Source organism: Crocuta crocuta, unplaced genomic scaffold (assembly GCF_008692635.1).
Source record: "Crocuta crocuta isolate KB4526 unplaced genomic scaffold, BGI_CrCroc_1.0 scaffold430, whole genome shotgun sequence".
Classification (NCBI taxonomy): Eukaryota; Metazoa; Chordata; class Mammalia; order Carnivora; family Hyaenidae; genus Crocuta; species Crocuta crocuta.
In genome coordinates this window covers 1,913,311-1,940,984 of record NW_027527934.1, presented here as the reverse complement: position 1 = coordinate 1,940,984, position 27,674 = coordinate 1,913,311, and positions in this window count along the sequence as shown.

The window sequence follows — 27,674 nt, the reverse complement described above, 5'->3', positions numbered from 1 at the left end:
TCATCATCTTCAATGTCATCATTAATATTGACTCAGCATTTACTGTGTAATTGAGACTTCTAAGATCCTCACATGAGTCATGTCACTGAGTCCCCCAAAGCTAAAAGAGGTGAATGCTATTATTACTATCTTAAGATGAGAAATCTGAGGCTCAAGGAAGTAAAATAATTTTCTCAAAGTCACAGAGCTCTGTGCCTTGTGGAGGTATGTGTGTTGGTTAGGGCAGGACTTAAATCTGGACAATCTAGGGAAAGTGGAATGTGTGTGAGGAGCTCAGCTGAGCTGGAGAGATCTGAGCTCCCAGATACTGGAGTAGCCAATTAAAGCAACAAGCCAAAGTGAAAGCAATAGTCAAGACTTTAATCACTTACTGTGATAGTATAAGCAAGCAGCTAAACCACATACAGTACTAATTCCCCTGATCCATTTTCCCCCATGGAACAGCACAGTGGTTTGGAGGTTTGGTGGGTGTGCACAGATGTGGAGCTCTTTTTACTGTTGAAGAAGTCTCAAACACAATCTTTGGCAGTGTTATTGTCTCTGGGGCTGGGTAGGGCCAGGGGGAAAGAGCCAAGAATGAGTAGTGAGTCAGAGACGGGAAAAGTATCTTTGAGTTCCTCTCCTCCCTCTACTTCCTGAAGGAGGCCTTAGCAGAGGCACCTGACAAGGTATTTCCTTAACATCCCAGATAAAGACGTTTGGAATGAGGTTTCTAGGCTAGGAATGCAGATATGTAAGAACATGGCTGACCAGAGCAGCCTTAGAGATGGTAGCACAGTGGCTGTGCACCAAGTCTGGTGTGGGCAGGCCGGCTCTCTCTTGTGAGGCCTGTCAGGTAAAGCCTTTGTCATTGACTATGGTGGGGCCTGAAAAATTGTATAGAGGTTTTCAGCCTGTGGCTTGACTCCTCAGTATGCAAACCTAATCTGGAGAGGTTCACTACACAAATTCTCTCTCTACCCCCTGTTGATTCTCATATGGCCTCTGCCTCCTTCTATTTTGAAAAATCTCTCCACAAGTGTGCCATTGTGACTGACAGAATTATGTTCTTCAGTTTGTTGGATTAGAAAAAAACCCCAAGATTAAATATAATCTAGATTTCTGACTAACCATAGAAAATGACAAAAAAGTGAAAATTCAGAAATTCACAAGATTAAAAGGAATGGAAGGGAAGAACAGTCATGCACAGGAGATGTCCAGGGGATTGGAAGGGTAGAAATGATGGAGACTTAGGGAAGAAGAGAGAACTAATAGCAGAGGACAGTGATGAAAAGCAAGATCATTGCAATCTAGGATCCAGCAGACTCAGAAATGGGAGGCTCCAATGATCACAGAAGGTGATCTGAATTTAAGTGGCAAAAACGAGGTGTTTTTGGACAAGTCTACCCATGCACAGACAAATAAATACCTCCCACTCCCTCCAGGAGATGACCAGTGGTATGTTCTGTGGGGTAAGTCAAACCCTGAAGACCACAGCTGTTTCTTCTGATCACTAGGCTCAGCAGAAGTTGAAGGTGAGATGTGGGAATGAAAATGGGGGGCTCAAGTGAAAAGCTGCTGCTGAGTGCTGAGGGCCCAGACACCTTTTCCACCCTGCTCTCATGATTCTGACGGGCAGTAGAAATGCTCCAGGCAGAAAACTGGTGCCTTCTTCTGGAGGAAGAAGCAATTGTGAGTAAAACATTCCCTGCCTGATAGCCCAATAATGAATACCCACACAATGTCAAATCAGCCCAAGGATGGCTGATATTTTAAGAAATCCTCTAACACAAAGACAGATACACAAAAAAACAAATAAGGAGCAAAGAGGGAAGGTTAAAATATCCTACAATCAATATATTCAGAAAATTAAAAGAAGATATTGGATCTTTTTAAAAGAATGGATGCTAAACAGGAATAATCAGAAATATGCATGGGTTTTAGAAATGAACATGTTAGCCTAAATTATACATACACATATGAGCACATTCTGAAGGGTTAGAGGACACAATGCTTTCAAAATTCCAAGAGAATTTTTTTAAGTTTATTTATTTATTTTGAGAGAGAGAGAGAGAGGGAGCGGGGGTGGGGCGAAAGGCGGAAAGAGAAAGGGAGAGAGAATCCCAACCAGGCTCTGCACTAGCAGTGCAGCACAGAGCCCGACATGGGGCTCAAACTCATGAACCATGAGATCATGACCTGAGCCGAAACCAAGAGTCAGATGCCTAATCAATGCGCACTCAGGTGCTCCAAGAAATGGTTTTTAAACTAGACTTCTGCACCAAGTCAAGAGCACTGTAATTCAAGATCAAGAAAGTAGAAAGTGAGAAATTATTATGGATCCAATACAGAAGAATACAGGTCCTTGGAAAATAGTTGTTCAACAGGCTGAGAGAACAATGAAACTAACGTGGAACAAAGAAGACTGGTGTGAGACAGAGGCTATGAGAAGGTTATCCTTGCGGGATGGTAGAGGAGAGAATGTGGGGGGGAGAAATCCAAAACCAAACAACCTGATTCATTACTCTATGTGTTTGAGCCTTTGGAAAAAACTGTTACTCTGTGCTTGACAGATATATTGGAACATTTGTGGAAATTGACAGGTGCATACAAAACTAAGCAAATAAAAAATGGGAGATGAACTAATAACTCCAGGAAGAAGAGAAGAGGACTCATAAGCATAGTACCTTTTGACTCAGTAGTAAATGACACTTTGTAGTAATAAGATAAACCCTGATAAGTGAACCTTACTTAAATGGTGACATAACTACATAATTGAAGGCTTGGGAAGCAGGCAGAGTAAATTAAATCCTTATGAACATAACCAGAAGTCAACAGAATGTTTAAAATTAAGAAATAAAAAAAAAAACCCAACAACAGAATAGTGATTATTATTTGGAAATGAAATTTGAAAGTAAATTAAAAAGTCATAATAAAAGCAAAAAGCGCCTCTGCTCCTCTGAGGAACAGGGCATGGATGTACAGAGAGGGTTGCAGTAAGGAAAAGCTGGTTTTCTTTATATGACTTTCCATACATGAGTTCCAAAGCATAAAACGCTATCCATGGTCATAGCCATAACACATTCATTTCATCAATTTATTTTTGCTTGTGGTAGAGCTACAGTGAATATCACCTTGGTGTTTGTGTCCACCAAAAAGTAACTGAATATAATCACTAATTGGTTGTTCTTTTTGTACAATCTTGGGTGTCTAAACGTTTTCACATTTCTGGATGAATGGAACTACGAAGACTGAGTATCTTGGGGCGCCTGGGTGGCTCAATCGGTTAAGCATCTGACTTTGGCTCAGGTCATGATCTCACGGTTTGCAGGTTTGAGCCCCGTGTCGGGCTCTGGGCTGACAGCTAGCTCAGAGCCTGGAGCCTGTTTCAGATTCTGTATCTCCTTCTTTCTCTCACCCTTTCCTGTTCATGCTGCCTCTCTCTCTCAGAAATAAAAACATTAAAAAAATTAAAAAAAAAAAAAGACTGAGTATCTTAATTTTATCACTTCTTATCACACATGTCTACCATACACATCTTTTTGACTCCTCTAAATCATACAGCTTTCCTGTATTTATTCACAGATCATCTCAATTCATACTTAAAAATATTAGGAGTTGTTTATCTTGTATCTCCAGATAGATGCTGAGTTTCTCAAGAAAAAAAAATTCTGTGAATTCTGTTATATTCTTTTCTCCCCTCCAGGGTTCAGTACTCTGCATTTTTCATGGTTAAAAACAAACAGAAGAGAAAAGACAACAAAAATAATAAAGAAATAATCTCTGTATTTTCAATCTAGAAAAACTTGAGTTTATCTTGAATCTGACTCATATCATCCAGATCTTGGAAGCACCACTTAACCAAGTGATCTATAGTTTTCTCATTTCTGTGCTGGTACTCAAAGACATTCTAAAAATTGGATGAAATCATGTATATCTATATGTTTTTGTAAGGAATTATACAAAGATACAGCGTTGTTGTGATAGATTACAAATACATAGAAATATATATGTTTGTAAATTTCTATTTCCCTTTTCATCCAGAGGTATAGCAAATATTCTAGGCTTACTTGCACCTTAAAAGAAAAAGAAAAAAAAAAGAAGGAAATAAGAACATCAACACTGGGCATCTGGGTGGCTCAGTTGTTAAGCATCTGACTTTGGCTCAGGTCATGATCTCACGAGTATCACATTGGGTGAGAGTGAGCCCTGTAATTCAGGCAACACATGAGCCCTGCTTCTGGTAAGCGCTGCTCCTCTCCCTCCCTCCCTCTATCTCTCCCTCCCCCTCACTCCCCCCTTGTGGGATTTTCTCTCTCTCTGCTCCTCATTCTTTTGTGCCCTCTCTCTCTCTCAAAACACACACACACACACACACACACAAACAAACATCAATACCAAGATAGATTAAGCCAAGTTTTAGTATATTTTTTGTAAGTTATATATTTTAGACAAAATCAAATTAATAAGCTGACTAATTACTGAAATAATTATTTCCTGCGATCTGTTTTGATATTAGTAGAAAATAAATAAAAATTATAATTATGCCAATTATTTAACTGTGTATTTCAGTTAACACACACATATTCAAAATATTTACTACTTTTTATATTTTGTAAGTGAGGAGATCAAAATTCAGATACTTTACAAAACTTATCCGTTGGGGCATCTGGATGGCTCAGTTAGCTGAGCATCTGACTTTGGCTCACGTCATGATCTCATGGTTCGTGGGTTCAAGCTCCATATTGGCCTCTGCACTGACAGCTCAGAGCCTGGAGTCAGCTTCAGATTTCGGGTCTTCTCTCTCTCTCTCTCTCTCTCTCTCTCAAAAATAAAGAAACTAAAAAAAACATTTAAAAAATTTGTCCCTCAAAAGGTAGTGTGCTAGTTAACGAGTGTAGTAAAAGCCAACATTAGAGCACAGGTCTGTTGGGCTTAAAAAGATCCGTATTTTTCCCCCTACCAGAAATGTGGTTGAAAATCTACTAAAATATTAATTTGTGTTTTATTCCGCTGGACTCAAAGAAATTTCAGATATTTTTCTCTCTCACAATACTTGTACCTGCTTCTTTAAGAAAGTAAACAACCTTAGACTCAAAAGGACTGTTTCTCTGCCTCAGGACCTTTGTCACAGCCCTTTGTGAAATCCCCTCAATCTTTTCAAGAATGAGTATTTATGTCCCAGGGTTTGTAAACTAACTTTTGGGGTACGTGAGAGCAGCCTTGTTAAGAAGGTGGAAGATGGAAAGAGCTGTAGCTTCCTAACTACTAAAAAAGTGGCTTAAAGGAATTCTTGGGGCACAGAGACCCTGCCATCTCTTGCACTATGTCTCCATTAGGAAGAAAGCCAGATGATATGAACAATGAGGGCACCTATTATTACTCATGTCCTTTGACATCTTGTTTTCTTCTTCTTTCAGGTACATGAAGAACTATAACTGTTTAACTCTCAAAGTTACATATGATCATGTTAGTTTTCCCAGGCAACAAAAAGTGAATAGGAAAGAAAAGTATCACTTCCTGCTGATGCATTAATAGCCTGTGTTTGGTTCTCCTGTCTTGATCAGCTTCCTATGTAGATGTATTCATCAACAGAGAGAAGGAAGGGAACCAATCATAAATGATCCATATTTTCTTTTCTCCTTGTGCCACTCTAAAAGTAATTCTTAGAAAGGGTGGTGGGGTGGGGGGAAGCATATTTGGAGTAGTACATGGAAGAAAGGGAGGAGGAGGCTCCCTCTCTTTTTCATGTTGTCTATTCGTCACAGATCATTCCGTTAGAGGCTAACTCCCCATGTTTGTGGTTTGTATTCTCTTTCTTAGGAAGCCATATTGCAGGCTCTTTAGTGTGGTGTTTAACTCAAGTCTGAAAATGGAAAATCCATGCAGCACAGGAGGGTTACTGACCAGAGAGATATATGCAAAGTGGCCAAGGAAATATGAGAAGGCACACAGATTTGTTTCTTAGTAGAAGAACCCTGAAAATGTTCACCTAATGGAATTTCAGAATTACTATGGACAGTGGCCGCTGTATATTTCCCGTTCTTCTTTCTTAAGTCAAGTCAGTATTTATTGTTCTTATTCTGTTCCAGTTGATCCAGTGTATGCTGGGTTACTGGAAACAGATAGCTTGTATTTTAGTTCCTCATTATCCAAACCAAAAGAAATCATATCTGGATTGGTTCTAAACATCATCTTCTATCACACACGTATGCGGACATTTTTGGGCGCCTCCCTTGGAGAGTAGTTGAAAGTATATCAAATATATAGTGACCAGAAGACTTAATTTGTGATAGGCATTATAAATATTCACTATTGTTAGTCATTAATATCTGATTCCTACTTCTGGGTATGTGAAGGATTATAATTCCCATCCACTTGAAATTAGGCCCTGCCAGAAGTTCAGCCAAAGAAAGTAGAACTGGTGGGTGTATTTCTTGACCTAGAATATTCAATAGGCCAATGTTCTTCCTTCTCCTGGCCCAGTGATTTGTGATCAAAGAAGAACATATGAAAATAGTGATGTCACAATTTGAGCATCTTTCAGTCTCTGTCCTAGAATGACCACAGTAAAACTATTTCTCTGGCCTTCTTCACTGAGCATGTAGTGTGAGACAGAAATAAACCTCTAATATTTTCAGTTACTAAGAATTTGGAATTGTTAACTTAGGTTCCTCTAAGTAATTGGGGTTATTACCTAGCTTCTCCTGACTGATACAATCCACAAAAGATTCCATTCCTCCACAATGACCTTTTTGATTGCTATAATGGGGACTCTAAGATTTAATTTGACTTAAAAAAACAAAGGTGATTTTTATTGTTCTAAATTATAATTGACCAAACTTTTACTGTTAAATAGGTATTTTCTCTGGTAAGAAGAACAAAAATTATGTGATGGGCACTGCTTTTTGCTTGGGCATGTTTATTAATTTAATTTCTAAATTGTGTTGAACACAACATTTTTAATTTAGTGTAATAAAACAGATGCATAAAGGAGTGAAGTTGCTACACTGTCAATCATTCCACTGACTTGCTTACAGAAATAAGTGTTCTGTCTTCAGATTTTTCAGACTATTTGTTCCACACTAATAGCTTGGAAACATGACTTCTGGAAGTAATTTACTTAAACTACAAATCCTCACTACTTCTTTCCGCTTGGCTACATGGCATCAGAGCTAGCTATGGTGTGTTTCTGGAGGATACAATCTATTGCATGACAAGGGTAAATGGATGTCCTTATTTTTCTGACCCCGATGGCTTATGAACCTTTGTTCTTTTCATGTTACTCTCAACTCTGCTATGCAGTCTATACATGAATCTTGGATGCCTCCCAGATCATTAATCATAATGAGGATTAATCAACAGTATGTAAGAGGCTTTGGTTTTCCACCCCAGACCAGGCCAAAGCTTCTGATAATTTGAGTACTTCCCTTAAATTACTGGATGTATCCAATGGGACAAAAGTACTAAGAAAGACCAGAAGCTCATGAAGATTTAACCTATTCACAAACATTTTACCATCAGGCAAAAGCATAGGCTTTTCTCACTACCTTTGGTTCAGAGCAGCTTGTTTATGACTGGTATTTATTAATAGGTGAACACATTATTTTAAGTTTGGCCTCAGGTGGAAATACAAACTAATCATGTCAAGCAAAAAGTGTAACCATCTGGTATCAGTACTAGCCCTAGAAATTTCATTGAGATAACTTTTGCTCTCGATTTCTTGTATTATGGGGTATATAAAAACAGACTGACAGCACTTCTCACAGTCTCTGAAAATAACCTCCCTCTCTCACGTTGCATGCTATATTTTGGTGTTGCAAGTGAAAGAATGGAAAAGATATGGAGAAAAGAGAGATATGAGAAATGAGAGATGTGAGAGATCAGAGAATGAGGATATGAGAAAGGGCAAAAGGGATTCAAAATAGATCATTGCCAGTAAGAAATAGGGAGGTAGAGTTAAAACTACAGTAGAAATATTAACTAAGCTCATTGTGGTGGTGAGTTTACATGTTCAACTATATATCAATAACTACAAAATTACAACAGTAAGTTCAGGATCCAGAAGTCCAGAATTTTCATTTTCTACCTTCAACTGCTCAATGCTTCCAGCAGTTGGTCTGTCCTTCCACACAATATCATGCAGAAGTGATTATTTCATTTTGTGATGACACTCAAAATAGAAATATGTGGCATCTGAGTATGGCCAAAGGGCTATCTTGGGGCTTCAGTTTTCAGGCATAAATATAATTTTTGAGAGTTTAGTGAAAGTTTAGAGTAAATGTACATTAATGAAGCTCATAAATGAATGTGCATAACCAAAGTGCTCATTTATTAATTTCATATGCATAATAAAAGACTTTAAAGATTGGAATTCTTGGGGCGCCTGGGTGGATCAGTCAGTTAAGTGTCAGACTTCCACTCAGGTCATGATCTCACAGTGTGTGGGTTCAAGCCCCATGTCAGGCTCTGTGCTGACAGCTAGCTGAGAGCCTGGAGCCTGTTTCAGATTCTGTGTCTCCCTCTCTCTCTGACCCTCCCCTGCTCATGCTCTCTCTCTCAGAAATAAACAAATCATTAAAATAATTTTTTTAAAAAGCTAATTAAAAAATAAAGATTAGAATTCTTGAGCCAATCCTGTATATTCTGCAGAAACCTACATAAGATGTAAAATCATGAATGATGAACATAACATCCAAGAGATGGATTAATTACACAATGGCTAAAATTGAACATGGCAAACATCTTGTCAGAAAGGGTCACTCTCAAAATTATGGTTTTGTTCTTGCAATTATTCCTTTTCTATTCCACGTCTTGAATATATACTCTGTATCCGTCAGCCTATAGATGTGCCTCAAGGCTTACACCCTACCCAGAGCTAAAACAGTAACAACAAGACTCCTTGAATCCAATATTTCCACCAAAGTACGATCCACTTTCTGACTTGACAGCAAAGACTTTTTACAATTTGTCTATGACTGTTTTCTGCACTTTCTCCCCATGGTAGTAGCTCCAATAGTGAATCAAATGCAAATACTGTCAAGTTCCATTCCTGAATATATATCCAAACTACTAATGTTTTTACCTGTTTACTACCTTTTTGTGTGCTATCACCAATTCTTACTTTAATTATAAGGAAATCCTCCTGAAAAAATTCTCCACATCCCTATTTGTGTTTTGTCATTATCTACAAAATAGCCAGAATCATGTGCTTTTAAATAATAAAGGTATGATTATTTCATTCTTTTACTTAGTTCCTTTTAGAGTCTTTAGATTACACTAAGGATAAAATCTAGTAGTTTTTTTTACATGTCATTATTAAAATTATTATGATACCCATAATCTGATTACCAATTTTGCCTCATTTCATGCTCCTCATACCTTCACTTTCAATACTGTGCACCCTGATTTTCTATCAGTTCCTAAGACCTACCAACATCTGTTAGGATTCAGAGCTTTCACACAAGTTGTTCTTCCTTCCCTGGAATTCTTCTCTTTTGTTTGGTCTTATTCAGGCTTCTTTTCTTCCTTTACGTGTCACCTCTACAAGGAAGTATTCCATGAAAACCCAGAGATAGGTCCCTTGTATTTACTCTGTATTTCCTTTACTATAGCATATAATAATTTTAATATTTACTTGCTAATTATAGAATTGATTTCTGACTTATTTATAAGGTTATAAGCTTCATATAAGAAGAGATGACAATTGGAATCACAGAGCTTGCTCCAGATCCTCTGTCTCCCTCTCTCTCTGCCCCTCCCCCCTCTCAAAAATAAATAAATAAATAACCATTAAGACAAAGAAGGGATGACACTGGAAATGTTGACTCCTGTATCCACATTTTCTTGTAATCTGTTTATTCTAAGTTTTAACTGATGAAAAAACAAGTGAATAAATATGAGGAAAAAAGAGGTAGAATCTTTCATTTATGGAGCATTTGCCTTGTGCCTGGCACTTTGGCTGATGCATTATCTAGATAAAGAAACTAAGATTCAGTACATCTCATGAACATGTTTAAGATTACATGGTGAGAATGGAAAACAATAAGGAAGTTCCTCAAAAAATTAAAAATAGAACTATTCTATGATCCAGTAATTGCACTACTAAGTACTTATCCAAAGGATACAGGAGTGCTAATTCAAAGAGGCAGATGTACCCCAATATTTATAGCAGTGCTATCTACAATAGGCAAATTATGGAAAGAGCCCAAATGTCCATCAACCAATGAATGAGTAAAGAAGACATGGTGTATGTACACAATGGAATACTACGTGGCAAGAAAAAAGAATGAAATCTTGCCGTTTGCGACAATGTGGATAGAATCCAAGGGTATTAGGCTAAGCAAAATAAGTCAGAGAAAAATGGATATATGATTCCACTCATATGTGGAGTTTCAGAAACTTAACAGATGAACATAAAGGAAGGGAAGGAAAAATAATATAAAAACAAGAGAGGGGGGCAAACCATAAGAGACTCTTAAATACAGAGAACAAACTGAGGGTTGATGGAAGGGGTGGGTTAAATGGGGGATGGGCATTAAGGAGGGTACTTTTTTAGGATGAGCACTTGGTGTCATATGTAAGAGATGAATCACTGGTTTCTACTCCTGAAACCAAGACTATACCGCATGTTAACTAACTTGAGAATAAAACAAAAGATTACATGACAGCTAGTAGAAGATGAAAGATTTGAACTCAGATAGTTCTGGCTGTAAAGGTAACCTGTACGGCTGGTGAAATCCTCAATTCCTCCTAGAAACTATTTCTTTGGACAGTCTCCTATTATTGGTCTCCAAAGGGCATCTTCTGCAATAACTACTCTATATTTCTGTTCCCTAGGTGCTCTGGTCCCTTCTAAAACTTTTTGGCTCCTGATCTCTGGAACTCTGGAGAAATCAGTCATTTCCAGATCTATCCCCAGACGGTTGATGTCAGCTCATCTTTCACTGACCCTTCTACATTTATGTACTTAATAAATATTATTTTACTTCTTTTCTTCAACAGGTACTTGTTATATGAATCATTTAGTAAGGACATCCTATTATTTTCTGACATCAAAGTCTTTGGAATAAAAGGATAACATAAGAGAACAACTGATCTCTTTATGGTCAGTCTGTTTCTTTGTTTGCCCCATCCAACCTCCCAGAGTGTGTAAGAGCTAAAGTCACAATAGATCAGAGTAGAAAATGGGCATAGATAATAAAAGAGTCAGCAGAAATAGCTTGCCGTCCTGCTGCTTCTGCTGCAGGGCCTTTAGGAATATTACAAACTATGACTATATATACATTTATGTGCCCTTGTAAATATGTCACATGTAAATATTTTTCTGGAAGGCTGGGAGGGCTGAATCAATGTGTGACCATTTTTCCTCCTGTCAGAAGCAATAGAATTTTTATTAGCATAATTTCCATTACTCAGCACTGACTATAGTATCTTTGATCAAACTAATTAGAAATAGTTACACTTTGTACCATGAGATATATCAAACTTTATTAGAAAAAATTATGTATGTGCACACATTGAAAATAAATAGGGATACTGAATATAAAAGTATGACATTTATGCCACTGGTTGGAGTGAGGCGGCATCCTAATTAGATAGTGAATATTCTTAAAGTTTGGATTTTCCAATGTGGATTGCACTACTCAGCTAAAACTACAATTGATAATAGAACTTGAATGCATAGAGGAAGACAAAGAATTTTTTTTGAGTGGTCATATCAATCCTTATTTATTGGTCTACTCTTATGTGTCTTTTCTAGATGCTACGATGAGGGAAATGGGTTTAGGCATTAAGAAGTTCTTTAATATATCTCAAAGACAAATATTAGTAAGCTAGTATATGGAAATAGAATGTTTTAATAACTTCAAATGTGTGTTAAGAGAAAACACTGGTGGGTGTGTCTGGGTGGCTCAGTCGGTTAGGCGTCCTACTTCAGCTCAGGTCATGATCTCACGGTTTGTGAGTTCAAGCTCTACATCAGGCTCTGTGCTGACATCTCGAAGCCTGGAGTCTGCTTTGTATTCTATGTCTTCCACTCTTTCTTCCCTCCCCTTCTCTCTCTCTCTCTCTCTCTGTCTCCCTCTCTCTCTGTCTCCCTCTGTCTCTCCTTCTCCCTCTCAAAAATAAACATTTAAATAATTAAAAAAAGAGAACTAGCGGAACTGTTCACAGAAAAGATGGAATCTTTTGGTTGGAAGACATATCTACGGGTAGGGTGCAACTCATGTGGTTTTGGAAACAGAGTTGGAGAAAGAAGATAGCAGTAGGAAGTATGTCAGAGGAAGAATGGGATAAGAACTGAGCTTTACTTCCTGCACTCAAGGACTTAAGTCATCAAAGATGGAGATACCTAAACCCCACTGAATGAGTAAGCAGTGTGTCTAGTGGATATTTTTGAAACTTTCATGGCAGATACAATGCTAGGAGTTGAATGGGATGAAAAAAACCAGAAGTGATGGATGCTATTTTGTGGTTTCTCTTGCTGTAGTATTACTGTTATGAATTTAAGTGCCCTTATTTAGAAGTAACTTAAGTATTCAAGAAAAAAAAGGGGATTTCTCAGTCTTGGCAGTTGTGAAAAGGATTTATATGACTTACATAACCTGTATGTGCCCAGCTCTTACCACTCTGCGAAACAAATGAGGTCATCTTATTTTGATAATCCACACTTGCTACATGTCTCAGGTTTTGCTAACTCATCTCCATCAATGAGAGCTAAGCTGTATATCTACCAACATGGTAACCATTAGCATTCTCATGCAGTACCCTTGGGAGTCTATCTCTGTGGCTATGGCATCTAATGCTAATCATAGAGATCCCCAACACTGAATTCCAGCAAAGCTTCACTCAAACAATAGCCAAATCTTGGTAATTTATACCTGCTAAGACCCTTGGTTAACTTGCATTGAACTAAAATTAATACCTGTTCTTCCCTGCAGAGCCAGAAGAAGGTGATCATAAGAAGGTAATCATATAATTTGGGAGCTCTTCAATTTGGAGCTCTCCTGCCTTACTTGATGGACATCCAAAAATGGGATAGTAGCTGTCATTCCTCTCCAAGCCAGGAGAAAGTATCCTTCCTCCTCATAGAAACTTTCTTGTATTTGTTTTTCAATTACCAAATTTTCTCTTTGCAAGTTCTAAACTTCTCAGTTAATTGTACTATAATTTTTCAGACTGATGGGCAAACCAAATGTATTTTCCATAACTGAAACTCAGAGTTCCATTATGTAACTACTGTTTAAAAGGCTTGTTTCCAGGGCGCCTGAGTGGCTCAGTCGGTTAAGTGTCTGACTTCAGCTCAGGTCATGAACTCTTGGTTCGTGGGTTCGAGCCCCATGCCCGGCTCTGTGCTGACAGCTAGTTCAGAGTCTGGAGCCTGTTTCAGATTCTGTATCTCCCTCTCTCTCTGACCCTCCCCTGTTCACGCTGCCTCTCTCTCTCTCTCAGGAATAAATAAAACATCTAAAAAAAATAAAAAGCTTGTTTCCTTCTGCCCTTCATCCCCCTTCTCACTTCTTTGTTCAGAAGCACACAATAACTGACTCAAATAGTATTTCTCTCTGAGAAAACTTAATATCCACTGGCAAGAGTTAGCAGAGTTGAAGAGATTTGCTATTTGAATTACTGGCAATTAAGCAACCACATACACAGTCACACAGGAAAGACACAGTTCTAACTTTAAACCAGCAGAGAGCAGTCGGGTGGGAAGTAAAAGTACAACATCCTTTATTATATTCTCTTTCTTTTGTTCCTTTCGTTAAATCTTATGTTTCCTTAAATTAAAATGTGTTTAGACTATTGAACACTAAATCTGCTGCAATATGCTGCAAATAAAAGTGGTACATAATTTTATACCCACATGCACACATCTATATTTCTATACAACTTTCACTCAGTGTAAACATGCTGGAGGAGATACGTTTCAAAAATTCTTTCTCGGAAGCAGGAAACAGCCTCCTTGACCTTCACCGCAGCAACTTCTTACTTGACACATCCCCAAAAGCAAGGGAATCAAGAGCAAAAATAAATGATTGGGACCTCATCAAGATTAAAAGCTTCTGCACAGCCAAGGAAACAACCCAGAAAATTAATAGGCAACCAACGGAATGGGAAAAGATAGTTGCAAATGACATATCAGATAAAGGGTTAATATCCAGAATCTATAAGGAACTCATCAAACTACACGCCCGAAACACAAACAACCCAGTGAAGAAATGGGCAGAAGATATGAACAGACACTTCTCCAAAGAGGACATCNAATGCTGACAAAAACTGAGGACTGATGGATGTGGGGGGAGGGGGGGATGGGCATGGAGGAGGACACTTGTGGGGATGAGCACTGAGTGTTATGTGGAAACTAATTTGACAATAAACTATTAAAAAAAAAAATTCTTTCTCGGAGAAAGTGTATTTGCCTCAGTGCTCGAGATAAGGGACAAGGCAGGGTACGTGAGATTCCAGGGCTATGTAGTTCAGGGACTTCCATGCATAACTGTTGCCTGCTTAGATTATTGCCCAGGTTGGATTGATTCATCAGTATTGGTTGTTTTCAAATATGGGGACTTCTAAAAGATCGCTATGTATTACACTTTATTTGGACTATATTAAAACAAATGACTAAAAATTGGCACAGGAAAGTATTTTGGCTCCATAAAGACTAAGTCTATTAGTTACTCTTAGATATGATAGCAAGCATTAAAACTACTTGAAAGAAAAATATTTGATGTTAAAGTAATAGTTTTCTTTGATGTGTTAGTTGCTCTGGGCTACTTACATTGACATCTGTAAGACTAGACCAAAAAAAAAAAAAAAAAGGGTCTACTGCATCGTTTAACACAGATGAACACGCATTTATTGCATAATCACAGCACTGAAAACAAGATAATGTCTTCTTTCATTTATTTGCTTTGGTTTGTAATGGGGAAGATTTGAATGGGTTTTTAAAATTTTGGGAGGAAGACACAAAAAGAGAAATATCTGTTTGCTTACCATGTCTCATTCCCCAGATCTGCAGTAGCCATTCATACGGCAGCTCATGGTTGATACGGCTGGTTGTTAGTACCAAAAGAGCAATATGGTCCTATTATCAAGTAATTATAATAATGTTTTCAGTCTTTCTGGTGGATTCCTGAAAGACTAGTGAAACACTGTATCTTGGTTTAGCATAACTTGGAGCATTTCAGAGACCTCAGCTGTTTCCTGGGTGGAATTTACTGAAAGCTTCTAAAGACAATACTATTGGGCACAGCAGTCTGTCGCAAGGGAGAAGTCCAGACAGGCAATAGGCAGCCTGGAAAGTTGGGGAAGGATGAAGTTAGGAAAAAGCGGTATATGAGGTACACCCAAGAAGACAGGCTTTTAAAAGTTCCCATGTAAACTGGAGAATCAAGAGGGACATTCATGTGCAGAGCTGGATGTATGCTCAGAAGAGACCTAAGAGCCTATGCTTTCATCTCTGGCTGATGTTCAAGGTCCATACAACTAAGAAGTGAAGATTAAAACAGAGTTGTACAGGGGTGCCTGGGTAGCTCAGTTGGTTAAGTGTTTGACTTTGGCTCAGGTCATAATCTCATGCACGGTTCGTGGGCTTGAGCCCCATATCTGGCTCTGACATCAGGCTCTGTGCTGACAGCTTAGAGCCTGGGGTCTGCTTCCCGTTCTGTGTTTCCCTCTCTCTCTGCCCCTCCTCTGCTCACACTCTCTCAAAAATAAATAAAACATTAAAAAAATAAGAAAAAATGAAACGGTTGTACGTGGTTTGGCTAAATGTTGAAGGAGTATCCCCACCTAGAGCTAATCTCCAGGAGAGTTATTAGTTAAGCTTGTTTTCCTTTTTTTTTTTTTTTGCCCCAGGAGTTTAAGGAAATCTTTGTCAAAGCACTTGTTGAACACCAAGTTAATTAAACAGACTTCAGTGACCACATATGCAAAGGATACAGACTTTACAAAAGTAGTCTGGGAAAGTCAGTAAACAGTCAAACAGTAGCAACCCACAATAAGCAGCAACAACATACCTTGTGGAAGGACAAAATCTGATTTCCAGAATGCCACATTAGAATATTTAAAGTATCCTATTTTCAACAAATTATTATGATACACACACACAGAAAGAAAAAAAATATGGTTCACTCACAGCGGGGGCGGGGGGGGGAAGTAATAGAAACTGTCCCTAATGAAGCACAGGCATTGGACTTACTAGACAATGACTTTAAATCAACTATCTCAGACATTTTCAAAGAGCCTAAGGAAACAAGGAGCAGAGAACTAAGCTATGAGAACTATGTATCATCAATTGGAGAATATCACTGAAGACATAAAACCTAGAAAAAGGGACCAAATACAAAAGGGGAAGATTTAACCTGAGCCCAAAAAGGACATTTGCTCTTTTTTGATAGTGGTGTTAAAAGGTGAAAGGAGCTGTTACATCTACAGAAAAGGCTTAGGAAAAAGGGTGGACAATTAAGAGGTTGCATTGAGAGGTTCATTTTGTTCGAGGTCAATGTCAACTGCTGAGTAAAGAGGATAATCTCTACAGCTTTGAGGAAGTTGGAAGATGCACATTTGGATAAATGATGCTGAATATCCACTGGATATTGAGTTGAGGTATGGGAATTTGCACCATTGTGGTATTTCCTAAAGCTCATTCATCAACCACAGAGTAGGAGCAGAAAAGGCATGCTATCATATTAATCCAAAATTCTTAAACTCTTGACCAAAAGCATTTCCTAGTGTTTTTTAAATACTACTTCTTACTAGTCTCAGTATTGGAAAAGGGTACGTCTGCTAAGTAGGGCTTTATTTTTGTCATCAAGGGTTTGCATTAAAAATTTATTATCAGGTGTTTAGGAGGTATAGAATCAAATTTCTATTTCACTTTCAGAAACTACAAAAAATTATATGTATGCATTTCTATATGTAGATTCTTAACTCTTATTAGTTTTCTCTTGGCCAGCTTTCCTATGACAGCATTTCATAAAATGGACATTTCTTACAACTCAGTTCTGGGAATTATAGCCAGATAACTAAAGGGTGAACACTATATACTCCTCTTTGATAATCACAGATCCCATTAAAAGTATCCAGAGTGTGCTAGTATTATTGTAAATAATTTAACTATTTTCAAAGCCAGCTTTTCTCATATTTATTTTGTTACCGCAGAACATTTTGCAGAACAGTGCTCTGTGAAATACCAGTCTGAACAGTTCTGCCTTAAGCCATTTATTTTATTTTCTTGAATTTTACATTTTCCTAAACTGCTTTGAAACTTTTGTTTTTTGAGGAAGGCCAGGGAGACCATCTAGTCTCTAGATCTGGGGAGAAGGTGATTTCACTTGACTCTCAGGGGTAAGTTTATACTCAGAAAGTTGTATACCTGTTTCATACAAACATCTTCTCTTTTCCTTCAATGCATTCCAAATGCTGTTTCCCCATGTTTGTTTTGATTAATGTAAACTATAACAATAAGGAAACCCAAATAACCCAAAGGTTGACTACCTCATGAATACCTACTGAAATTAAAAAAAAAAACAACTCAAATTAATATGTTAGGTAATTATGAAATTCCACCTATTAGAAGATAATATAAAGTTACAAATATTATTTTTTCTAAAGAGAACCGCTGTTAATAGTTTCTTGATTTGAAGAAAAAAGTCGAATGCCAGTAAATAAATATGCACAGATATATATGCTTAGAAAAAAAGCAACACTTATCATCCTATGTTGATTGGCTAACTTGTGGCTTTGTCTCTCTTAGAATACATCTTAAAGACCATTCTATATAATTGTAAAATATGGTACCTCATTACATATCATTGCAAGGAAAAAACAGAGTTAATTTAACCACTTAAAAACTTGGCATAATAGAGGCGCCTGGGGGACTCAGTCGGGTAAGCGGCCGACATGATCAGGTCATGATCTCATGGTTCGTGGGTTCGAGCCCCATGTCGGGCTCTGTGATGACAGCTATCGCAGAGCCTGGAGCCTGTTTCGGATTCTGTGTCTCCCTCTCTCTGACCCTGCCCTGCTCACGCTGTCTCTCTCTCTCAGAAAAAAACAAAACAAAACAAAAAAACCCAAAAACTTGGCATAATAGGGTAAATTCTCAGGAATAGAATTCCTAACTCAAAGAGAATAGGCACGTACATCCCACAAAAACATATGAGATTTCCATTTGCTTCTTGTTATCCCATTGTAAGTAAGATATTGTGAAATACAATGAATCATACATACAGCAAGGGTGCAGAAAGTGTCTGGTAACCAGGTCATGTGAGAACAGATTGATAAGACTGGGCTACTGATTTCCATTATCAAAAAGCTAGAGAAAGCAAACTCATTTGCATTAAAGCACAAATGAGTTCTACTCATCCTACTTAATGTTCCCAGGGTACTTACAAAACATGATTTTAACACTAGTCATTTTCTAATTTTGAGATTTTAGTTAGTGTAGGAAATTAGTAAGTACAGCTAAAATTGGAAAAAATACCCACAAGAATTACTAGTTTTTGATTTCCAGGGTTTAAGGCTTTAGACGTTAATCTTGTAAGAACTTCCTTCCTTAGTCTATTACTCATTACAGTCTTTTGAAAGACAAGTATGCTAAAAGGATTAAAAGAAACTATAGATTATTTATACTAGAGATTGAAATAGTTGTTCACTTTGTTTCCCTACATCAAGACAAACATATCAGGAAAAAATGGCTCTGATTGGTGTGGGTAGGAAGTGGTGGAAAATATTGTTCTCTTTTGGACTCTGACTTCTTTAAGAGAGAGACTGGAATGACAGTGAGGTTATCTTCTTTGGGGGACAGAGGAATTATGCATCTAGAAGGCAGCCTTTGGGGAATGAATAACTATCTCAAGGATGAAGTTGAGCCTCATAAAATAGGAGTGTGGAAAACACCCAAAGACAAGCTCACAAATTTCATGAATGTTTCTAGAGCTCATATTACTGTCCAATCTTTTTCTCTTTTTCTTTTTCCCTTCCCTTCCTATCTCTTCCCTCCTTCATTACTTTTCTTTTTTCCTTTACTGCTTTTTTTATTTCTTTCTTCTTTCCTCCTCCTCAACCCCTCACCTCTTTGTTGTTGCTGTTGAAGAACTAGTTCAGTAATACCTGCTCAATAATGCTCTCCTGAGAGCAGGAGGTCAGCACAACCCTCCCAACTCTTTCTATGCAAATCGTTACAGTGTAAGTCTGTGTCTCCACCTGCTTTCTATTCATTTCCATGTCAAATCCTCATTCCATATTCTACTTTTAGTGTGTACATATTGTTTTTAAATCCTCAAATTATTACTAACTTTTTTCTTGCCTTCTGGGAAATGCTTCTTTTCCGGTACTATTCATGAGATTCTAGTAGACCATCTCATATACCTTGGTATTCTGCTTCCTTATCCACATTGGATTGGGGTAAAGAGGGCATGTGAACCAAGGTTGGCCAACTAGACTCCTTAGACTTTCCAGACTGGACTATTAGGTTCCTCCTTCAATAAGACTATGGGGAGGGCCTGGAACACTGAAGAGTGAACTTTCAACTGAAACATTCATCTGAATTTCAAAGAAATAAGATCTAGTCTTTCTTCCCACTACTCAAAGGAAAGTGGGAGCTGCATGGGGGATATTAAATCAATAAAATATATACAAATATATTAAAAATATTTTAGAGAGAGAGTATAAGCAGAGGAGAGAAGAGGGGTAGNGCACTGAATGTCCAGCATATAGTAGATACTGAATAAATATCTAAATAAATATCTAATCAGAATTAGATAAATGAATGATGGAGCTTGGATAAGAATGAATCCTCTATTTTCCTGTTTTTTTGTGTGTGTTTTTAATGTTTGTTTATTTGAGAGAGAGAGAGAGAGAGAGAGAGAGAGAGAGAGAGAATATGAGATTCTTAAGAAGGCCCCAAGCTCAGCTTGGAGCCCATTGCAGGGTTCAATCCCATGACCTTTGGGAACATAACCTGAAAAATCAAGAGTCACATACTCAACTGACTGAGCCATACAGATATGCCACACAAGTCATATTTTAATTGAACACTCAAAGGAAACAAAAGCAAAAGTTGTTGCACACACAGCATCATGCAATTTGACCATTCTGACTCATGGTGATATGAACATTCTACACTCTGAACGATGACATTATAGATGTCATCATTTCATTAAAAATAGCCACAGACATGTTAGGTGCTTTTCTTTAGAAAAATTTTAAACTATAATAAATACCCGGTGAAAATAAAGAGAGAGAAAAAAGTGACACAGCTATCACAAAATGAGCTTTAGGAAGTTCACTTTGATGAATGATTTTGATTCCATTGTTGAAAGTTACTTTGGAGTTTAGTCTGAAGATTTTTTTTTTCTGAATTCTTATTCTTTTAAGATACTTGAAGATTGAAGTTTTGGAAAATGCTTCCCAAAGTCACAATCTATCTTATAGAAGGCATCTCCCATGAAGCTATGAATATAAGGAACAAAATAAAAATCCATATGTCTCAAGAAAAGCTTAATAGACATGTACTCTTTGGTGAATGTGATTTATGGTAACTGATGCCTTAGGTTGTGAATTTTTATTTCATAAATCAGACAATGAATCCTATGACAGAGTGATTGGCACTAATGAAAAAACTTAAGTCCAAAACAGATCATATCTTAAATTTTGGATTTTCTGGAGGATTACAGAAATGCCATTTTGTTTTTTGCCTGTAGTTTTATAATACTTGTGATATGCAAAGGTCAAATTCTCTGACTGCCTGTTTAAAATTTGTCCAACAAAAACATTAAAAAACACTGAAAACTCGGAAGTCAAATTATCGGTGGTATTTCCATAATTAAATCATCCACTTATATTTTATTCAACCACCCACTGATTCAACTCAAATTTGTTCCACTCCTAAAACATGTTAGGCATTGTGCCAGATCCAACACCAGTATGCTTGCCACCTTCCCTTTGATGATCTTTAATGTATCTTTAGTCTTCATTTGCTCTCTCCTTTTTCAAAGTAGTCCACAATGACGCTTTTGAACCAACTTCAATGACCCATGAAGGTTATGCTCCAAGTCACAAGTAACCTAAAAATTAACTGTCTTATTTGAATATTTCCTATAAGGGGAATATTTGCTATAAGGGTCTGAGTCATTTCTTCTCATGAAATAAAGAGGAGAAAACCAGACCAAAGAAAATAATGGAGGGGGGTGCGCACAGATGTATCTCTATAAAGCTGGATTCACTTCTTTACCTGGCTACAGATACAAAATATCCAGCTTGATTGAGACCTCATTTTTAACTTTTAGATTTTCCAATTCTTTTACATTGAATAACTTCACAAATCAGATACTTGGACAAAATCCAGGGGAAAAACTGCGCTTTTGTGAGCACAACCGCAAGTTCTCCTTGTTGACATGATCTTCTCAGATTCTTTCCATGTTCTTTCCAAACTGAAGTATATGAGTATGATTGAATTTTTCATAAACATTTTCATCCAATGTTATTTTTTCCAAATTAGAAGTAGCATAAATGCCAGAGAGAATCTGTGAGCAAGGTTAATTGCTCTTCCTTTCAAAAATGTTACCTCATTTCATACCAGTGGTAGGTATTAGTACAGGGTCAGCTTTTTCTGTTTTCTTGTTTTTGTTCTGCCAGTTTAAAGTGTGTCTAATTATTCACTCATTTTATCAAGCACACATTCACTGCACTTAAATTTGCTTGTGTGCTTTGAAACAACGAAATATGAGAATAAAAGAATATATCTGCTAAACCCAACACACAAAGAACTAATCCAGAAAGATTTTACCTATTATTATGAGATGTCTTATGGTATTATAGTTAGAATTCTTGGCCTGATCCTCACCAAGTTATAATCCTTCTTTGATACAAACATAAGTCCCTGAAGGAAGGATAAAAAAGTGATAAACACATTGTTTCTTCATTGTCTAAAATTCAAATTTATGAAAAAGTAAGAATAGTGGAAAATAAATCATAAAATCATACAATGCAAGCAAATTCAGAGGAAAACTTGCTTGGGAGGTTTTAATGATAGTTACTAATAGTGGAATATATAGTCCAGATCTTATTTGGAAGATAACAATCAACTTCTGAACATTAAATTTGACTATTTTTGAATATCTACTACATGCTAGGTATTATGGAAGGATGACGACAACATTTTCACCCTCATTCTATGCTTTTATGTTATCCCTGGTCTGACGATAACTTCATTCCAGTCATTGTGTCTTCCCAGGCTCAGGCTTCTGGCCCGTGGTCCCTCCATGCTGCCTTCCCCATCCTGATTCCCCTAATTAGAGGCCCATGGGTCATTCTATCAGTGCTGTTTTACTGTTATGCTAAATGAATTAATTCAAATAACCAAATTGGCTGACATTTTATTGCTAATATTCTATCCTTTGTGGTCAGTGCATAGGAGTCTAAGGTCAAAATGTGGGCAAGGTCAGTAAAACTCTTCCCCATGAGAATACACACAAATCACATAATAAAACAAAAACAACTCATCATAAAACAACATCCCCAATAAGGATAATATTTGCATCTTCAAAAAGGCCTTAACTGAGGTAATTTTTAAATTTACAACCAAAGATGAGTGTTAATAGCTGGATTTTCGCAAACCTGATGGTCAAACGTGGAATATTTACTCCAAGGAGCAGCTCTCAGTGCTAGGCATGTTACATGTTTTTAGGTAACTGCTTATTTCATCTTTTGCTAAGACTCTTTCAAGTTTCACTTCATTGGTATTCACTCAATAACTTTCTGGAAAAGGGTTACCATATTCAAGACAGTATTTTCTGTTGCTGAAACAAATAAAAACAACCACACTTAACCCATTCATTACCGGAGATATTCTTTTAACTGAGTTATTATAAATGGGACCAGAACCAAGAAATTTGGCTTTCCTGAGCAAGCCATGCACATCACCCCACTTATGGATGTTTGACCGTGTGTCACAATGACTCTTCTGTCATTTCTACTAGGAAGATGGAACAGAAGGTCTGGGGAAACAGGGCACTGGCCTGTGGCTTGTGATTCAGGTTCTCAGTAGCAAGATCAAAATAAAATCATGGGACAAATCCCCAACCTTTCCATCTATCTCATACAAGAAGAGGCAGCCCTGAGATGCCCTTGGCCCCCATCCAGCATGGCAGCTGTATCTCTCATAGCTGTGGATTGATGCTGGCAATGAAATTCTTGACAAGATATTTTTCTGCCATATGTTCTGGGAGTGCCCAGGGCATCAGGCTTCCAATGACAATGTAATTTAATTGCTTATGAGTATCTTAACCATATTTCCTTCCAGAATCTTCAGACTGGGAGATAAGCACTGCATGAAATCTGCTTCTGGATACTGTCCATTTACTTTCTTGAACTATTAATTACCTATTCTGTCCCACAGACACTGTCTCTCTGAGACTCTGGTATTACTGGGTTATTTCATTTGCTTAAGATGCTGTGGCTTAGAGTATTAACTGCCTCTGTGGAAAAACTGTGAGAGTGATGGCGAAAGAGAAGACCCTTTTAGGAAGTTTAATTAGCTTCTGTTCAACCTGATGGCAACTTTATTTCCCAAATTCCATTTAGGCCTGGGTGAAATAAACCTATAAAGCTTAGCTTATAATGCAATGGCCTTTCTTGATATTTAGCTGTTCTCCTTCACACTGAGGCTGAATCAAAGTAGGAGGTGGGTAGCAGAGAGTGAGTGAGAGAGAATTANTAACCGACTAAGCCACCCAGGCGCCCCTCTTTCTCTCCTATATTCCTGAAACACCTACAAAATTTTTATAGCCAGAAATGTTGACATCACCCTCTATATCTACCTTATCAGTGACAGCAAATTAGACATCTAGTTCTAGCAATTCTATCTGCAAGACAGCTATCCAATATGACCCCTCACTAAATTCTACTGTTACTATCTTAGTTCACTTATTCAGCCGGTCTCCCTTAGCCACAGTGGGTAACTTTTATACCAATTCTCTTTCTTTTGAGATCCCTTCTAAGATGTATTTCCCAAGCCAACTGGGATCATATCACTTTCTGCTTTAAATATACCCAATGATTATCTCTGGTACTGGGAAAATAACACTCTTACCAGGGCATACCAGGCATACTCTAGGGCTGAACCATATCTCCTGCCATACTGTGTTCCAGTCATTGGACTCAATCATCATTTTCTGAATAAGCCATGTGTTTCCATATCTTTCTGCATTTGGACAAGTTTTGCATTCATTAGAATGTCTTTGCCCCCTTTTCTGCTTCATGAATTCATTTCTTATAAAAAGTTTAAGGCACAGCTTCAAAATCACTTGGAAGTTTTCTTCCCTGCTATGCATCCACATTTGTTATTCATTCCTGTATTGTAGTACACTTCAAGTTAACTGTTAGTCCCTGGGAGGGTCTCCAGGTTTGCTTGCTAGCAAAGGTGTCTCCGAGTTGAATCAGCTATTGAAAATTGTAGGTTGGGGAGACAAGATGAATTTCCCTGAAATATTACAGCAATTGCACATAAGTAATGCAACAGACAGTAATGCTAGATGATACAGAATTTAGAGGACTAAAAGAAAACATTTAAAAGAAAGTTAAAGAGAAGATATAATTGTTGGGGAAACTTATTGATGAGTTGAAAATGAGTGAGTGGTAATAAAATATAAGCTACATGACCCATAGATTTTACTTGTTTATTGAATCCAAAAGAAGAAAAAAAAAGAGTTGATTAAATGATAAATTCCTATCAAAATAGCTATGGAATGTCTTACACTAAATATCCCTATTTGCTCTACATACATTCCAAGGAATACTATAAAGTATAAATATAATATAACATATTTAAGCTCAAAGTACATCTTTCCATACCAGAAGTCAAAAAGAAATGTGAATTAGTCAGCAGTATAAAGAACAAAATCTAGGCTCTGGGTCCAGGGACAGACTTATGTAGCATAATGTAAAAGAAGCCTATTCACACTTAGTCTCACAACAGTGAGATCCTGACCTGAGCTGAAATCTGCTGGGTGTGGAGACTGCTTAAGATATTCTTTGTCTTCCCCTCTCCCCTCCCTCATTGTTGCTCTCTCGAAAAAAAACAACAACAACTAGAAATTAGTATCAAAATAAAAAAATAAATAGGCCTTTCCACTTGAAAAGTTAGAAAGACCTTATCAATAACTTATAAATAATTTCTAAAAAATTTAGAAAAACCTTATCAATAACTCTTGGCACAAGGGGAAATATAAATAGAATTTATGCAGTTTCAAAATGTAATGATTAGTCATTTGGGATTTTCTCAGTTATGATCACATTTATAGTTTCATGTTTCTTTTTTTAAGTCCCAATAGTTTATTTTTACTTTTGTTTCCCTTGCCTTATTAGGAGGCATATCTGGAAGAATGTTGCTATAGCCGATATCAGAGAAATTACTGCCTGTGTTCTCATCTAGGATTTTTATGGTTTCAGGTCTCATATTATTTTTTTAAACATTTTTTTTATCTTATTTAAAAAATTATTAGAAAGAGAAAGAGAAGGAGGGAGAGAGGCAGAGGGAGAGAGAAAATCTTAAGCAGGCTCTGTGTGGAGCCTGATGCGGGTCTCGATCCCATGACCCTGGGATCATGACGTGAGCCAAAATCAAGAGTCAGACCTTCAATACACTGAGCCACCCAGGCGCCCCTCAAGTCTCACATTTCAATCTTTAACTCATTCTGAGTTTTTGTGTATGGTATAAAAATGTGGTCCAGTTCCATTCTTATATATGCAGCTTTCCAGTATTCCCAGTACCATTGATTGTAGAGACTGTCTTTTCCCCATTTTATATTCTTGCCTCTTTTGGCATAAATTAATTGATTATATTATTGTGGGTTGATTTCTGGACTCTGTATTCTGTCCCACTGATCTATGTGTCTATCTTTACGCTCTTACCATACTGGTTTAAAAAACAATTTTATTTATTGAGAGAGAGAGAGAGAGAGAGAATGAATAAATATATATACCAGGCAGAGTCTACACTGTCAGCATGGAGCCCTGAGATCATGACCTGAGCTGAAATCAAGAGTTGGAGCTTAACCGACTGAACCACCCAGGAAACAAAACTGTAACTTTGTAGTATATATTGAAACCTGCAACTGTGATACTTCCAGCCTTTCTCTTCTTTCTCAAGATTGTTTTGACTATTTGGGGTCTTCTGTGGTTCCATACAGATTTTAGTATTATTTGTTCTAGTTGCTGTTGATATTTTTGATATCTATAGATTTCTTTGTGTAGTCAGACATTTTAGCAATATTAATTCTCTTAATCTATGAGAATGGAATATCTTTCCATTTGTTTGTGTCTCCTTCAATTCTTTGAGCAATATTTTATGGTTTTTAACTTCATAGTTTGGGGAATATTATAGGCTAAAAAATAATGTTTTCACTAACTTTTTAATAATGTGACCTGTATTGATACGATTGAAGTTTTGGATCCCACTACACTAATTACATTAAACTGCAATTTTTCTGTGCTTCATTATACAATGAAACAACAGTTTATCAACTGTTTTATGGATGGGGAGCTAGGGTGTTATGGACAAAGCTTTTGTTGATATTGCTATGCAGGTCTCCTTGAGCTTATGCAAAGCACTTAAATTGTTCTTTTAGAGTATTTCCATCTTCAATTTATTACTTGTTGCTCGATTCCTTTCCAAATTGGTTTATATATGTAACACTTTGTAAAACACAGGACTTCCCATTATGTCACAATTTTACCATCAGTTGGTGGTAAGCTCTTTAGTTTTTGCCAAATCAAAGTATAGGAAATGATGAGCTTATTATGATGAGCAGAAGAGACTGTGGTTAAGAAGAGTGAGCCCACATGCAAGTGCCCTCTTTCGGTGCCAGCTTAGCCTCTCACTCACTGTGTTATTTGGATAGGCTACTCGGCTTCCCTGTGCCTCAATTTCCTCGTCTGTAAAATGTGGATACTGATCATACCTAACTCATATGGTTCTCATAAGGATTGAGTTACATATATATACATATACAAGAGTATATATATAAAACATATAAATTATATAAATATAATCATATAAATGTAATTTATATATAAATACATATACATGTTTACATACATTTATATAAATTTATCCTATATGTTTATATACAGTAAAACCTTGGATTACAAGTAGCTTATTCTGCAAGTGTTCTGCAAGGTGAGGAAACATTTCTAATAAATTTTAACTTGATAAATGAGCAATGTCTTACAATGTGAGTAGTATGTGATGCTGAATATCACATGATCACAACTGAACCAATGGTTTTTCTCTCTCTTTCATTGTGGGGTTGTGGGTGATTGTCTCCCATGCTCAGATGCTCTGTCTCAGGCCATGGTGTTTGGCAGAAATCAGTGATTTTTCATAACATTGGAAGGTGCCTACAATTTGCACTAATGTATTTTTTGCCACTTCAAAGCACCTAGGGACAGTCCTTTGCTTTTCCATACAAGAGTAAGCTTAGGAGTGCTTTGTTTCATTCTAGGTCAGGCTGCCTGCAGAAATAGACCGTTTCCTCTGATGTCTTATTGTTAGTTACATTAAATACAGTTTATTAATACTGTACTGTAGTCAACATCCATGCAACTATATACAATGGCTTCCATGCAGAAAAAGATTCCATTGAACCAAGAGATAAAATTGATTCTGTTAGTGATAGTGCAAGTTGTCC